The following is a 15,749-nucleotide window of genomic DNA, read 5'->3' as shown; positions in this document are numbered from 1 at the left end:
TCACTGGAATAATTAATAAGAGCTCTATATTTGGATAGAATGCACACAACACTATTATGACAATGCTATGCCAAAGGAAAACCCATTTTTACCATGCCCAGTTCAAATTCATACCTTAGGACGCTGCATGATATGATAGCGGCTTCACGTGAAAGGCTGTGGCCCCATAACTCTACTGACACAAACAGGCAATGCCCAAAGCTTTCCTCCGAATCAAAACTACATATCCTAAGGTTCAATCCCAACAGCCACTCCCTGTCTCCATACAGGCTCTGCTCTCTGCCTTGATGCACAAGGGGAGGGCTTTTTGTTGCTCAGGTAAAGCCACAACTGAGCCACATGTTCCCCACGGAGCCCAGAAAGCTTCAGCTTCATCATTTATCCAGTTTGGGACACATGCTGTCTGGGTTCCGCACCTCCAAAATGCACTTCTGAACAGAAGGTGCTTCATCCGAGTGTGTGCGAGCCAACTCCACCTCCCATGGCAGAACTGTAGGTCCTTTTGCTGCCAACCCACGTGATTTACAAGGCAGTGAAAACAAAGTGTCATCTTTGAATAAAGTACAAGAATAGTTTGCATTATCCTCCTCTCTGCGGTTACTGAACCAAACAGTCTTTGATGTACTAAAAAAAATTTTTTTACTCTCGTTCTGTTTCCATGCAATGAAAATAATACATAATATTGGCTTTGCCTTAAAAATACTTCTCTTATGAAAAGCATTCCATTTGTACTGACTTTAGTGGAAGGTGCATGGGTGTGTCAGAAAGAAGAATTAAGTCCCGAGACACTTGTATCTCCCTGTATACTTAATAAAGTAACAATTCAAACCTTGTTTGTTTAAAAGAAAAAGTCCAGCTACAGACAGTTCGTAAAACAACACAAAGAAATTGCCTGAACCCCGGGATCTCAAAGTCCGGACAAGCCAATTCCATCTTGTTCAGTTTGGATCCCACTTCAGCAAAATACCTGACTTAAACATGATATGAAGTCCTGCTGACTGCGGGCCTAAGTACTACCGCAGAAAAATTAATATAGTAAAATAAAGTTACCGTGTGCGGTGTACCAGGACATTCATTATCTCTACGCATTTCCTTGGAGGGCTTGAGGGGGGAGACGAGGTTCAAGCCGACGGAGGGAGTTTGGATATTTGCATCCAGGGGACCATTATGTCTCAGCACCCTGCTAATCTTTCCCAGTTTTCCTTTCTTCCAGACTCTACAGCACCTTTGTTTCCTTCCATTTATCCTCCGCCTCCCCTCCCTCCCTTCCCCTCACTCTCTCTTGGTGGCCATTAACTACGCTGACAGTTTGACAGGCTGAAATAAGGAAATAAAACACTTAAACATTGTTTCCTGATGTATGCATTCATCTCCTCTGCCAAACACAGATATTGAGGAGATACTTCACTCCTCCTGTCAGCTCACTAAATTATAGCCCAGCTCTCACAGCAACACAACTCAGGTCTTGTACGTTCACTTGATCTGTCTTCCTATCAGAAGGCCACGCAAAAGGGCCATTCCCATGTCTTTAGCAGGAGCTTCTTATATTTATACTCTTAATACCACATTTTCATATGCCTAGGGTTGAGTTTCTGTTAAAAACAGAATCTCATGCTTCTTCTACTGAACACGCTCACATTATCATGACAGCTCCACTTCTTCCTTGGATTACAACGAAACTACTTCAGGAATAAAATAAACTAGATTGCATTAAACTTTGTGTCATTCTCATAACCCATTACAGCAGCTGAGTAAACCAAAACCCAGCTTTGCTTTGACCAGGTTTATTAGACTTTTTTATTTAAGCATTTTCTCCTGGTTGACAGAAAACATGCTGCTGGAGACTAGAGGCATCCCACCCTTTATATAAAAAACCACAGCTTACAGCGTTGGCTTACAGGAGCCAATGTTGTTTGGCTCCCTGGGGGAAAGCTGCAGTGATACTGTCACTGCTCATTACCTCCAGTGGGTGTTGCTGTGAACAAGCCTATGGGAAAAATGCAAGGAAAAGAAAAAAAAAAATTACAGAAGCTCATAAACATGTCCCACGTCCAGAAAGTTTGCCTGATCCATACAAACAGAAAGAAACGAACGCTTGGTAAGAAACTAAATAATAGTACTTCTTTGCCATTTACAACTGTCTTCCACACCAGTTAGATAAACACAAGCGTTTCGTACTTTATCCGCTGTGCTGCCATAAGGCTGCAATGGAGCCAAGTCTTCTTTCTGTAATTTCAGTAACTCCCAAGGTCTATGTAAAGTAGCACAGTGCTGTGGCCGTAGCCTCTCAGGGATGCCTGATAGCCAATATCCATCACAGAGCAGGCCAACCTTACATCTTCACCATCCCAAAATGGCTGAGGAGTTGTGACAAACAGGGTACTGAAAACCCAGATACATGACGTTCCCTCTTGAAAAGTTGTATTTGTTTGTTACACTCATATGAACAGCCCAGAATATACTGACACTTTTTTCCCCTGGCTGATGGGGAAGGTTAGCTCAGGTTTCAGCTAGCAGGTAGAAATGTAGCAGAAGTAGGTTGGCACATTTTGGACCTTTGAAACAAATGAACGAAGACACCTCTTTACACTCCAATGTTATAAATCCTTACAGAATTTTACTCTCTTCCTTGCCTCCCACTTTCTCATTATTTCAGATATCTCTAATCATGACCCGAAGAAACAGTCTTTGAAGTAACTGTGTACTTCCACTGACACGTAGATTTAATTGGAGGTAGGATGAAAAAAAAAAAAAACAAACAACAAAAATGTCCACAAGGAAAAGTCTGTATAAGTGATGTTGTTGAGATTTCACTCTCCCTCTAAACATTTTTTACCCTGTTTATAAGAGTTTCTATTAAGCAGCAGCAAAGATTCAAATTCAATCACCCTAAAGAGCTAGCAGAGCCTGAGTGGAAAAGTAATCCATTTGCTCCTCTAGAGACAGTAAGGGCTTTGCTACTGCCTTCCAATATTGACTGTTCAAGAGCAGTATTTCAACTGGTTACACCCATTCCTTTCGTTGTCCTTCAAAGACGTATTAATAACAGCAGCAGCCCTGTTATGTGCTGTTATTTAACTGAGAGGTTTTGAATTTCATGAATGAAAATGAAAGAAGATATCAATAAAGCAAGAGGAAATACAAGTTCCTTACTACTTCCTCCACGTAAGTGTATAAAAGAGGCAGTCAACCAAAAACTACTGTTAACACTTGAACAACAATATGCACAGAACTTCCTAAAAATATTTAAGATTGACTTTGTTTTTACCATTGGAAATCATATAGAGCTCCCAAGCACACTGTTGGAGGGCACCAATCTTTTTCCTCCATTGTTATTTCATATGGCCAGAGAAAAGAGATCTCACCCACCTGAGATTGATGTAAATCCCACGATCGTTTTCAAGAGTATCAGCTACTGATTATTGCATATTGGTGAATTTTCAGTTCAGCTACCTACTACTCCCTGAAATTTTCTCTGATATTTCACAGACACATACCTCACCATCCCACAGTTCTTAGTGCAGACTCTCTTATTCTATCAACGGTCTTGCGTTTCTGTCTCTAACTTACCACTAGACAAAAAAAATACTCAAGAAGAGTAAGGGGTGGAAAAAGGGTAAAATAAGGTTGCTTTTGCAAGTGTAGCTTTTCAGATTGTATGAAAGATTTCTACATTTGGTTAAGTTTTTCAATTTATCACATAGTACTGAATTATTTTTTTTTTTCTGAATAGCCATTTTACTCTTCCTTTATTTATTTATTAAATGCACTCCTCTTACTCTTTCCCAGTAGAGGAAAGAAGAATTAAGAAATTAACATAACCCATAACTGAAAATAAATATATTTTATTACATTAAAAATCAAATTAACTAAAAATTACATAGGAAATGGAAAAAACCCACCATTGAAGTGTCAGTAAAAGAGTTTCATTTCCTTCCATAGTTTTTATAGGAACAACTACCACTGGTAATTTATCTCAGCATATTTTTTTTCTTTCTTATTGGGGAATAGTAGGAGAATATTATTATTTTATTCTCCTGAACTAACTCATAGTTATCCCCCAAGGTTTGCTCTTTGTACCCTACTTATAAAAAGAAAGCCTGCTACTATCACTAAACCTGGAAATACTTCTGGTTTAGAACCAGTATACCACAGGACAGTATTTGTTTGAAACAGTGGACTCTTGCCTAAGCTGGAAGCCGCAAATGAGTGGTTATCACAGTCACCTGAACTAGCATCCAGAACAGAGAAGTCTGAACTTTTAAAGAACTATTACCTACATTATCCAAGCAGTGTATTCACATTGTGGGTGAGGCAGCACTCACCGGGGTGTCCTGCAGCTTGCCATTCCTCTGTATGTACCTCATGCTCCTTTCCTCATAACAAATGTGACTTTTCTGCTACCAGGAGAGGTCCACCAGGTGGGCCTGTAAAGCTTGAGACCCATCCAAAAATAAATGACAACCATTGATAAGTTTTGGAGCGTGAAGCCATAATGACAGTGTATCTGCTGGGGATGCAGGTTGAGCCTTAAGCTAGCAATACCGTTCTGTAGAAGGTTACATGCCACCTTCAAACTTCGTCATCCAGACTTCCAGGACAGTAGGTCCTTCACCATATACAAAGCAAGGCTTGTATATATACTGCAAGGAGGGTCTCCTGCAGGACTTCCGCACAACTTCCCTGCTCTCTACGGAAATTAAAACATTTTTCTTAGTAGGGCAGGATTTCCTCTCCAAAGTTTGTGTGAAAACTCCTGTGTGTGTGTGCTGGTGTGTGTTCACACACGTGAGCATATTGCTTTCCTAGAAATACAGTTGGCTGTCAGCATGTTAAAGAAACTGCAAGTTGTTACCTTTGTAGCAGGTACTGCATCCGATTATGGTTACCAGGATTCTTCCACCTCCTTGTAGCAAGAAGTATATTGAAAAAAAAAAATTAAAATTCTTACATGCTTCTACAGGACATCATAAAACCTGCTGATTTTAAGTTTTAGCCTGACGTTCATTTTTGCTCAAGGTTTCTCACGTGTCATGTCCATCGGTATGAAAACTTCAAAAGTCAGAGTGAGAGGTGCACACATGGCTTCTAAAGTGACACCAAGTCCTCCATTGTTCAAATTCAATTTACATACTAGATATCAACCTATGATTATCTTAAGTGGAAATGCAAGTAAATATTGAGCAGTAAATAGAGAAAAATATGAAACTGGAGAAAAATACCAGACATTGGGTAACCCACAAAGAAAATAAGTACATGCTTTTCACATTCCTATTTTAGGAAAGTATCTTCAGAGGCAAACAAATCAAATGCAGCAGCTCTTCAGTCACCTGTAAATTAATGAACCCGAGCTCAAGGATGAACAATTGCTATCATTGTGTTTCAAAGGCAATGCAGAAATGTAAAATAAAGGTGAGTGCAAGAAGGTGGAAAGTAGCAGGGAGCTCCTTCCATCGGGAGAGTAGACTATGGCTCAAGGCAGCGTCATGAGTGGGAGAGGGATTACAGCTGACCATAATAAGTGATCTTCCACAAGGTCACCTATCACCATGACTCAGTGCCATCAGACAAGCACTGCAACATCAAAAGCTCTTGTGCAGTTGTCCCCTTAAGCACAACATCTTTACAGAACATGCTCGGAAAAATCACAGAATCATAGAATGCTTTGGATTGGAAGGGACCTTTACAGGTCATCTAGTCCAACCTCCCTGCAATGAGCAGGGACATCAACTAGATCAGGTTGCTCAGAGCCCCATCCCACCTGACCTTGAACGTTTCCAGGGACGGGGCCTCCACTACCTCTCTGGGCAACCTGTTCCAGTGCCTCACCACCCTCATTGTAAAAAATGTCTTTCTTAAATCTAGTCTAAATCTGCCCTCCCTTAGCTTAAAGCCATTGCTCCTTGTCCTGTCACAACAGGCCTTGCTAAAAAAGTCTGTCCCCATCTTTCCTGTAAGCCCCCTTTAAGTACTGGAAGGCTGCTATAAGGTCTCCCTGCAGCCTTCTCTTCTCCAGGCTGAACAACCCCAACTCTCTCAGCCTGTCCTTGTAGGAGAGGTGCTCCAGCCCTCAGATCATTTTCATGGCCCTCCTCTGGCCTCGCTCCAACAGCTCCATGTCCTTCTTGTGCTGAGGGCTCCAGAGCTGGACGCCGTACTCCAGGTGAGGTCTCACCAGAGCAGACTAGAGGGGCAGAATCACCTCCCTCGACCTGCTGGCCACGCTTCTTTTGATGCAGCCCAGGATACGGTTGTCCTTCTGGGCTGAGAGCACACATTATTGGCTCAAGTCCAGCTTTTTGTCCATCAGTACCCCCAAGTCCTTTTCCGCAGGGCTGCTCTCGATCACTTCATCCCCCAGCCTGTATTGAAACCGAGGATTGCCCCGACCCAGGTGCAGGACCCTGCACTTGGCCTTGTTGAACCTCATGGGGTTCACACAGGCCCACTTCTCCAGCTTGTCCAGGTCCCTCTGGATGACATCCCGTCCTCCTGGTGTGTCAACTGCACCACTCAGCTTGGTGTCATCTGCAAACTTGCTGAGGGTGCACTCGATCTCGCTGTCAAAGTCATTGATGAAAATATCAAACAGCACTGGTCCCAGTACAGACCCCTGAGGGACACCACTTGTCACTGAGTACAAAAAGGCTAAAATTGACTTCTCCACATTTGATCTTGTGGTCAAGGAAGTACTTTCAGACTACGCCTATATCGGTACACAGAGGATCACAAAAAAGGCACATGTAGAATGGGTAAGACCATTTGCAGGCTGTCTTAGCTTATTTCAATCCCTCCATAAGAGAGGTAACTATATAAAATATAACCACTGTCTGAAAAAAAATGAAACCTTATCAAAAAGGGCATTTATTAAAAAGCAACAGTTCTTTATTCCATATAAAGGTCAGCTTTATACCAATGCCTTCTTTTAACCTGAAACATGATGTGGTTAACAGCTATCTTCCATCAGTCAAGATAAGCATGAAGTGGTGGTCCTCCTCCCTGAGTGTACCAGCACCCATCGCTTGCAAAGTAAGTTCCTAATTAAAACTACTATTTATGTAAGGTTGTTTATGAGAAAAACTAGTCAGGTATTTCCCTGCACACTAGAAATAAGGGGTTCTTTACAAAGAAAAAGGCTCAGAAACACAAATTATTGCCCTTCCATCCCCCACATAGCAGAAAGCTAAACAAAATTAAACTTGAAAACACTTCCATAGTGTCTCGGCAAAACTGTCACTTGTGTGCCTCATGCCTTCCATTTCTTTTAAGGGCTGGGATCCGTAGATAGACTACACCTTCCACAAGGCATCAAAATCTTGAGCCTCGATAAACTGTTATGTTTGTATTGTTCATGGCTTTTAGAAGACCTCCATTTCCTTTTCTTTTCCAGTTTTACCTTGACATCAATAACAACAAAAGACAGGTCATCAAAAATAACTAAAACCACGATAACTATTCATTTAAGATTTGATTAGGAAGAGCTATGAGTAAACTTGTCACATTGACAAGTCATTTTGACAAATCAAGTATTAAATTCAGAAAAAAACATTCCTCACAGCCAGTAATGCAAAAATGCCTCTCACTCCTGCAAAAATGCTCTGTTCGTATTATCAATGCCAAATGAATTTTCAAAAATCAAAATGGTAAGTGAAATGAAACAGGGCTTTACAGTCCCTGTTGAAATCAACATTACTTTTTCCAGCAAACACCAACAATTCACAGTATTAATCACAACTACCACCATCCCCAAAAGACCTGGGAGCACAAAAGCCATACAACTGGGGGGGGGTTAAAAAAAAAAACAACAGTGCTCAAAGGTAAGATGAGTCTTAGATGACAAAGTCTCTGAAGCTGCAGGAGCTTAAGAAGCATATGTAGTTCTTTCACTTATTCCCTAGGACTTCCCTCAACTGCTTTTACTCCCTCTTTCCACAGCTAACCCCTGCTGCTTCTCTACTCTTTTCCTTCCACTTCTTTTTATGCCAAGGCTGCTCAAATTGCTGGTTAGGATTGGAAAAAGTAAGGTAGAACCAGTCAGCTCCTTCCTACTTCCTTCACATGATAAAAGTTTTGGATGGAGGGAAGAAGCAAACCTTCTCCCAGGTGAAGCCACCGAGTTTTCTCCACCAGACCTTGGAGATCACAGCAGATGGCGATGGGGATCCACTTGCGGGTCAGTGCCTCTAGGGGTCTGCTACCTGGAGAAGGCTGTTAGCCCCAGTGTCACAAGAGCTGCCAAATCCACCCTAGACATCCTGAGCAGACCCCAGCTCTGCATGCTGTGCAGCTGAAGAGAGCTGCACACTTTAGAACTGGTTATAAAATCTATAAAAACTCAGAGAGGTATAAAAATGTGTATAAAAAAAAAAATAAAGAAGCCTCTTGCCCAGAAGCCTGTTTTATATGTTCAGAAGTATTTAAATTAATGCATCTGATAGAATAATGAGAACCAGGTAGAAGATGGCACTTCCCTCCAATGCTAGGATAATTAAAAGGGCAAGGTATTAACTAGCTTTGGAAAGAAAAAAGTTATATTGGTTGTTCTGGGGATTACGGTCCTGTCTTGATCCTACCTTCACTAATCATTGCATTTAGTCATTAGACACTTTGCCCATTCCCTGGAATCCACATCTGCTGATTACTGTTTGCTGATCCACTCTTCAGCCAGGATTTGAAACACAGGGATAGTGCTAAAATGCCCTTTAGAAAGGCCAGATAATGCCATTTCTGGTTTGTACTACAGGAAAGAGATTCTTTCAGATACCGATGTCAGCTACATCCTCATCATCTTTTTACTAATGTGCTCCTCATGCACAGTGGAATGCTGCAGATCAGATTTTTCTTGGTCAGTCAAATATGTATTTGCTACTTATTTTTTAAAATACCTGAGGAAAAAAAACCGTAACACCACCACCCTCTTCCCCCCAAAAAAATAATTCTGAATTAAACATTACATGATGGTTACAAATGCTGGCACACTGGATAGAAAGCACGTCACAGAATTATTATTGATGAAACAAATAATATTAGTATACATCCATCTAGTTAATACATACCTTATTAGCATACATTTATCTGAGATGAAAAAACATGCAAACATGCTATATTTTATGCAAATCACACGCAGATCTCAAGGCTTCTGGAAAACTGCCATTACAGCCTTTGGTACTGCAAAATGTAGGTACTCCTTTTCATAGTCACTATATGCAGTAATATTTCCAAAAGTAAGCTGTTGGAGTAAATGAAGTTACATAAGTGATGCACCTAGCCCACAGCACACAACAGAAAGATAGTATGACAGGCCTCTGTGCTACAAATTCAGCAGCTGGTTATGTATTTTATATAACGTCATCAGTAGGAACAATATCATTTACGTCTGATATTACTCTACGAACAATCCAATTTATAAAATGCCTATTGTGTTTACACACAAGAAACTATCATAAATCCTGAACATTAAACACTGTCAACGGGTGAAAGCCAACTTTCCCACAGTATTTTGCATGCTGAACTTAACGTGCGTTTAAAGGAAAGGCAGTCGCAAGACAAGGCTCCTCTGAATTCAGCTATTTCCTGATGTTGGGTACTGGTGACAGCAGCAAATCTCTAAGAAATTTAATCTTTCCTCATAATGAAAAGATATTCTTAAATTAACCTGAAAGCATGGCACCTATTCAGAAATGTTACCATTTTTAACATTACACTTCTTTATTAATTACAGAAGAACTAATAGTGGGGGAAATATCCCATGCTAGGGAGAATCCCATTGCATACAACTTCTTGCCTGTCTTTTGCTCTACTGACAGGAAAGGTAGGTCAGTGGCAAAGAATATGTACTCGTCCTTATCTGTCACTCTGAATTAACAACCTTGGGAAAAAAAGTCTTGGGAAATGAGTATAGCCAGATGACTACATACCCAAACATGCAGATTTGTCTCCATGCTGCCTGGAGTACCTGGATGCTGTTAGGCACAACCAGGTTCTGCTTTCACCGAATTCATACAGATTAGCTGCCTCCACTTCTGTTCCCCAGCAAGGCATCCAGAAGCCACCAACTCATCACAGCTTTAGCAAATACACAGCCATAGTGTAAAGCATGCTTAAAAAAAAAACAAAACCACCACAATACACTACTCAGCATTTGTTCCAAATACAAGTTACGGGAATTCTGCCCGCAACGGCACTGATCTAATTGCCAGGACCAGGTCACCACTTGGGAAAGCTGGGCCTCCTGGGGGATCATTCCCAGAGGAGCAATGGCCTGGCAGCAACACTGACCAGGACAAAACGCTTTGGGCACTTAACGGCAGCATACCTGATTACTAGTGGCTGTAGTCAGAAAGCTATTTGTCTCCACTATGGCTGTTTCCTGATATTTTCTCATTACACAATCTTAGTACAGTTTTGTTTGTTTTTTTTTTTAAGGGCCTGGTTCTGTTCTTCTGAGCAATTCAGGTCTTATGTGAGCATCACTTTGCTTAGAAATCCAAAGTCACTACTGGGCATGGATGTTTTCTGTTCCAAGACTTCCTGCAGAAAGCTGCCCGTTCATTCCCACGACTCGCTCAACCATCAGTGTCTTCTTAACAGAGGAGAGCTTATCAGGACAAGCTCTCTCTCATGAGATTTTAAATATTCTCTCTCCATTTCCAGGCCAGAAACATTGCAAGAGAGGCTGTTCTTGCCTCATGTTAGTATTACAGCTGCTCTCTTGGCCAACACGCTGGGGACTGGACCAGGGATCTCAAACTGAAAGCATGAGCAGCTATAACTTAGAGCAAAGAGCAGAGACTCCCTTGCTTGAAGGCTGTAACAGCTCCTATCTTCCCTGATCAGCTCAGAGGGTGGGACTTAAAACATGTACTTTCCCCGGGGTTGTATTAGTTAACGTATTAATCAGTTTTAACATTGGCACCTTTTCTTCTGTTCCTGAATAGCTCCAAATGGAGCAGTATATGTTTAAGTGAAAGGTTCTTAGTTTTGCTCTTAACCTCATCTATATTTTGACCACATCATAATGATTCAAGATGCTGGTTTAACCAAAAAAGTTTACCCACGTCTGTTTTTACACTGTACTTCTCTATAGCAGAGAAATATGTACCGTATCAGTGAACGCAAAGTGTTGCGATGGTAGTATGTGCATCATCTAAGACCAAACACTTATCGGATAATGTTTGTGTTCCTGTTCAGGGATGGGGCGAATGGCAATGCACAAGAGTCAAGTTTTGAGAAGCATCTCAAGTGGTAAGGATCAGGAGCTGGGAAATACAAGCTGGGGTCAGGCTACCACTTCTCCGATGACTGCACCCCAATACACAGAACTGGCCCCTCAGCATTCTTAGTGAAGATATTTCTCTGTCACTTCCCCTCCCTATCACATCATTTGCCATTAGTGCACACTGCTGACTTAGCCTGCCCAGGGAAGAGCAAAAAATGCAGCCTAGCTGGTACCTCTGTACACTTAACACTGGACATAATCAGAAGGCAAGAACATCCTGAGGACTGCCTGCAAACTGTAGCAGACTACTATCTGGAAGCTGAATAACCACCGCTATTACACACCTACCATTTGTAGGCTTTGTATTTTGTAAAGAGTTAGTGGTACAATTTTCAAAAAGAGACAGAGAGAATTAGGAGCTCAGATTAGATACTTACAGTCAGACTTAACATGCCTAGATGTCACTATCTCTCCCAGGACTTTTACTTTCTCAGTCTGTAATATTCGTCCTTCTTTTAAAAGCAAATTATTAGCAACTGGAGACTGAAGAAAAGTTCTTGTCATACCAGATGCTACCTAATGAGACAATACAAGAAAAGCACGTGCACAAGCACGGCATCTGGGTACATATTTGGCACATGCATACAGGCAAGGACTTGACACTGTCACTGTTTGTATTTTAGTATGAGACTGATAGCAAAGAGATGCAGAGACAAACAAAAAAGAAAAACAGGATAAAAAAATCTGCTAGTGATAATAATACTGTTACATCTTTGGTAACTAATGCTAATAAAGATTTCTATGTGAACTCATGAAATGACATTGTTATTGAGGAAATTAAAAGAAAAAGTAAAGATGTGCTATGCTTACTAGACCAAGTAGCTCCCAGTCCAGTATCCTAACAGCAGCCAGAACCCCACAGCTCAAAAGTGTAAGGTACCAGGTATACTGCAGTCATGTCACAGCCTGTCATACAGGAAACTTCTTCCTGACTGCAGGCAACTAGTGGCTAGCATACACCATGAAACACATACATTATAAATCTGTATCTAACATGATATATGTGAATGTTTAATCCTCTCTTAATCTGGTCTACCCGTAAAAATACAGTATTTGTCTACATAAACCTTATTTTATTAAAGTGTTTTATATCTATACATATATCAAAAAGGGCAGGGAAAAGAGTCTTGCTTATTATTATAAAATAAGAAGTGTGCTAAATGTTCAACTATACTTTGGATGATGTGGCAACATCATAAATATAATACAGCCTGAGGTGCTTATTGTGCCAGTGATAAAACTGGTACAGGACACAGATTGCTTCATATATAAAGTAAAGAAAAGGTGACAACTATTTTACGCCTTAGTAATGAAATCTCTATTTTAAAAACCATTTGTTAAGCAGTTATTACAGCATTAGTTTCAATATATTTCCCTTAATGTAAAACAACTTCATTCAGTCGTTCCACTCTTTTTCCAGTTGTCTGATAAGCAGAGAGTACCTCCCCATTTAGCAATGCCTTTACACTGAATTTTTAGTCTTTATGGGTGGCACAAAGCTGCCTTGCCCCAGCAAACTGAAGAAGGAGGAATCTCAACTCACATATTTTGAGTCCTTCCCTGCTTTTTACTCCCTGCTGAGGAAGATGTTTACTGCAGTTCTGAGTGAATGCAATTTACTGTCCCCTAAATTTGATGGTTCCAGTAGGAAAAGGAAGATTTGGTGCCACCTGTTTCCTTGCAAAAGCAGCAGCAATCAGTATCGAAGCCATAATTCTGACCACAGTCCACTCATGCAAGCAATCTGGATGGTTCATGAAAAAGAAACAGAACCAGAACAAGCACAATACAACATCCAAATCCTGAGCTACTTTCTCAAGTGACTGAAAAATATTTGCAAAATGCTCACTCCAGACAAAGTACCAGCATCCTTTAGCAAACCTACCTGAACCCCTTTGAACCGTTGTCCAGGGGCCCAGCCCAGAGCCGGGAGACAGGGCCCCTGAGAAGGGACAACCGGGCTCCCTCCCGCTTGGGAGCCACAGAGCCACAACTCGGTGCAAGACACCGTCACACAAAAAGCAAAGCAACACTAAGCAGCTGATGGATTGCATCTGGCTTCTGCAAGAGGCAGTGACCCCCAGCACCCACGTACTTTCACAATATGCTTAGTTGTTGTCCTTCGGGTGCTTAACCTGCAATTTGGGGGAAAAAACCCACTATGTAGTACACCTTCCTTGAAATATCACTATTTCCATTAAACCCTAGTGCTGCTTCTATTTTTCTGTCACAGTGAATCATGCCTTTTCCCCCCATAAAAGTGAACAGCACCCAACCAAGGGGCAGTAATGCCCCACACCCTCAGCGTTAATTCACTGCAGACTGCTCCCTGCTCAGCAGGTCTCTCTTGCAGCTCCTCTTTTAGGCAATCCGTTCCCTCCATGCTTTCCATGGGGTTCTGGGTACCACTGCACTTGCCACATTTCAGACCTTTTTGAAATGTAGCTTCTAACTTATCTGTTATCTGACTTCAAGGATCCTCGCTCTGTGCTGTTATTCTTGCACTGATGTCAGCAGTTGTCTTGACTGAGAAATCCAATTATCATCACACTTCTGAAAATAAAGTTTAATTATAGTCAAGTGTGATGAATCTATAAATTATGATGATTATCAGAGTGAACAGCAGCATAACCAATAGCATTAAGAATATATCTGAATATTCTCATAGGGCAGGGTCCAAATCTCTGCAGTCAGTGAAAAGATTCCCATTGATGTCAAAAGTCTTTGGACTTAAATTAATAAGAGACAATAACTTCAAGTAATTACTGCAATTCAAATAAATATTTTATCATTCTTTTTACTACTCCTAATAATAATAATACAGTTAAGTGCATTAAGGATTCTTTGAATAAAGGTATTAAAACCAAGTAACAAGTGTAATCTAAGAAATACAGTACCATGGTAGTCTGGCATCATGATATTCTCTCAATAATCTTTTGCAACACTAGAAAGTTGTCCCACTTATTTACATAGTATTTTCCTATTTATCTTTTTATACCAGAAAAATTGCAGTAGGAAAGAAGTCAATAAAATATTTAAAGTTTAAACACAGTCACCTCTTTTTTTTTTTTTTTTTTTTTTAATATGATTCCTGAACTAGAATAGCAGCTTTGTTTTTATTTATTTGGTTATTTTTACAGTCTGACATTGTGTTCCCACATTGCTAGTGAAAACTTCTCCAGCTAAATAAATTCAGTTGAGATTTACTCTCACTCTATTTATTCCCTGAAACATAACTGTGATGTTTGCTGGACAAAACAAAAAAAAACCCCACCATATCCAAAGGAAGGATCTATCTTCTTATCTATCCTGTTTTAGTTAATGAGAAAATGTAACTGACTCCATTGAGAGTAAGAGGAAGAGAGGCAGAGCGCCTCTCTCTCTCAATAAACTGTTGCACATGGTAGGACTAATAGCGTACTGTCTCATAGCCATCATTAGGCTAGCTAGTAAGTAGTACATTATCTTTGGTTTTCTTTCTTTCTCCAGGGCACAGTCATGTATTTACTGCTCCTCGTTATCCTTGGAAGCTGTAAATTTAAGTGTAAACTCATTGTCTCTGCAGGGGTTGCAGGTGAGTACTGTGTAACGTCATTTACGCCATTTTCTCTGCTGAATTTTGTAGAACTGTATTTTTAAAAGATTCTCCTCACCCCACATCATCCTCACTAACTGCTAAGTATTTGGATCTGCTCTGTAACCCCTCTGGTTTGGCCAGAAAGATCGCTAGCTGCATTCAAGGAACCCACATCTGTGTGGTCCCCAAAATGACGTGTGGCCAATACAGGATCTCATAATTTAAATGAGGGTGCTCCTGGGCAGTGGTGGGACAGCAGCCAGGCAGCTTCAGGCACCAGGGGAATTTATTCCATCCACTTTTATTACCACTTGCTCCACCACTGCCTGCAGTTCCTCAATTATGGCAAGCAAGCCTACCTCAAAACCTAACGAGGCAGGCATGTTCCTTCCTGCTTATGGAAGCTGCAAATACATCAAAAAAAGAAAACTGACCCTTTTATTGACTCGGATGCCAACTCCACATTAAGCCTGAAGCTTCCAGTTTAGCTTCTTTGCTTGCTCTTATTATTCAATTAATTTTTGTGGGTAGCCAGCAGAGACCCAAATTAAAATATATAATATGGAAGTAATTATGGCATTAGAACACAAGACACAGAAATATACAGGGCTGGTTCATGCCTAGTGGCTTGGGAAGGACTTACAGTCCCCCATCTTACCTCTCCACATCTAAGCCACACAAGAGGCCTGGGAGGAAACAGAAGTTGCACATTAAGTGCTGCTCATTTCTACGCAGGTTGGCAGAATAGAAGAGAGAAGAGATCCCAGTGCGACTAAGCAAACATGAAGACAGATGTTAAGCTACTAACCAATACAACCAAAGGTAGGTTGCAAGAAACTGTCATTCTGTGAAAGACCGAGCTAATGACTAAGCATAGAAGGCCACCTTTGAAAT

At 40.9% G+C, this 15,749-nt stretch overlaps 1 protein-coding gene across 19 annotated transcripts in view; it reads right to left on the bottom strand.

The window, feature by feature from the left end:
* SOX5 (SRY-box transcription factor 5) overlaps positions 1–15,749 on the bottom strand; it is a 721,637-nt gene that overhangs the window by 523,571 nt on the left and 182,317 nt on the right. The gene's annotated exons all lie outside the window — the stretch shown is intronic.

This window comes from Ciconia boyciana, chromosome 1 (assembly GCF_034638445.1).
Source record: "Ciconia boyciana chromosome 1, ASM3463844v1, whole genome shotgun sequence".
NCBI lineage: Eukaryota > Metazoa > Chordata > Aves > Ciconiiformes > Ciconiidae > Ciconia > Ciconia boyciana.
Note: the sequence above shows the minus strand (reverse complement) of the source record. Positions and strands in the feature narration are given on the sequence as shown.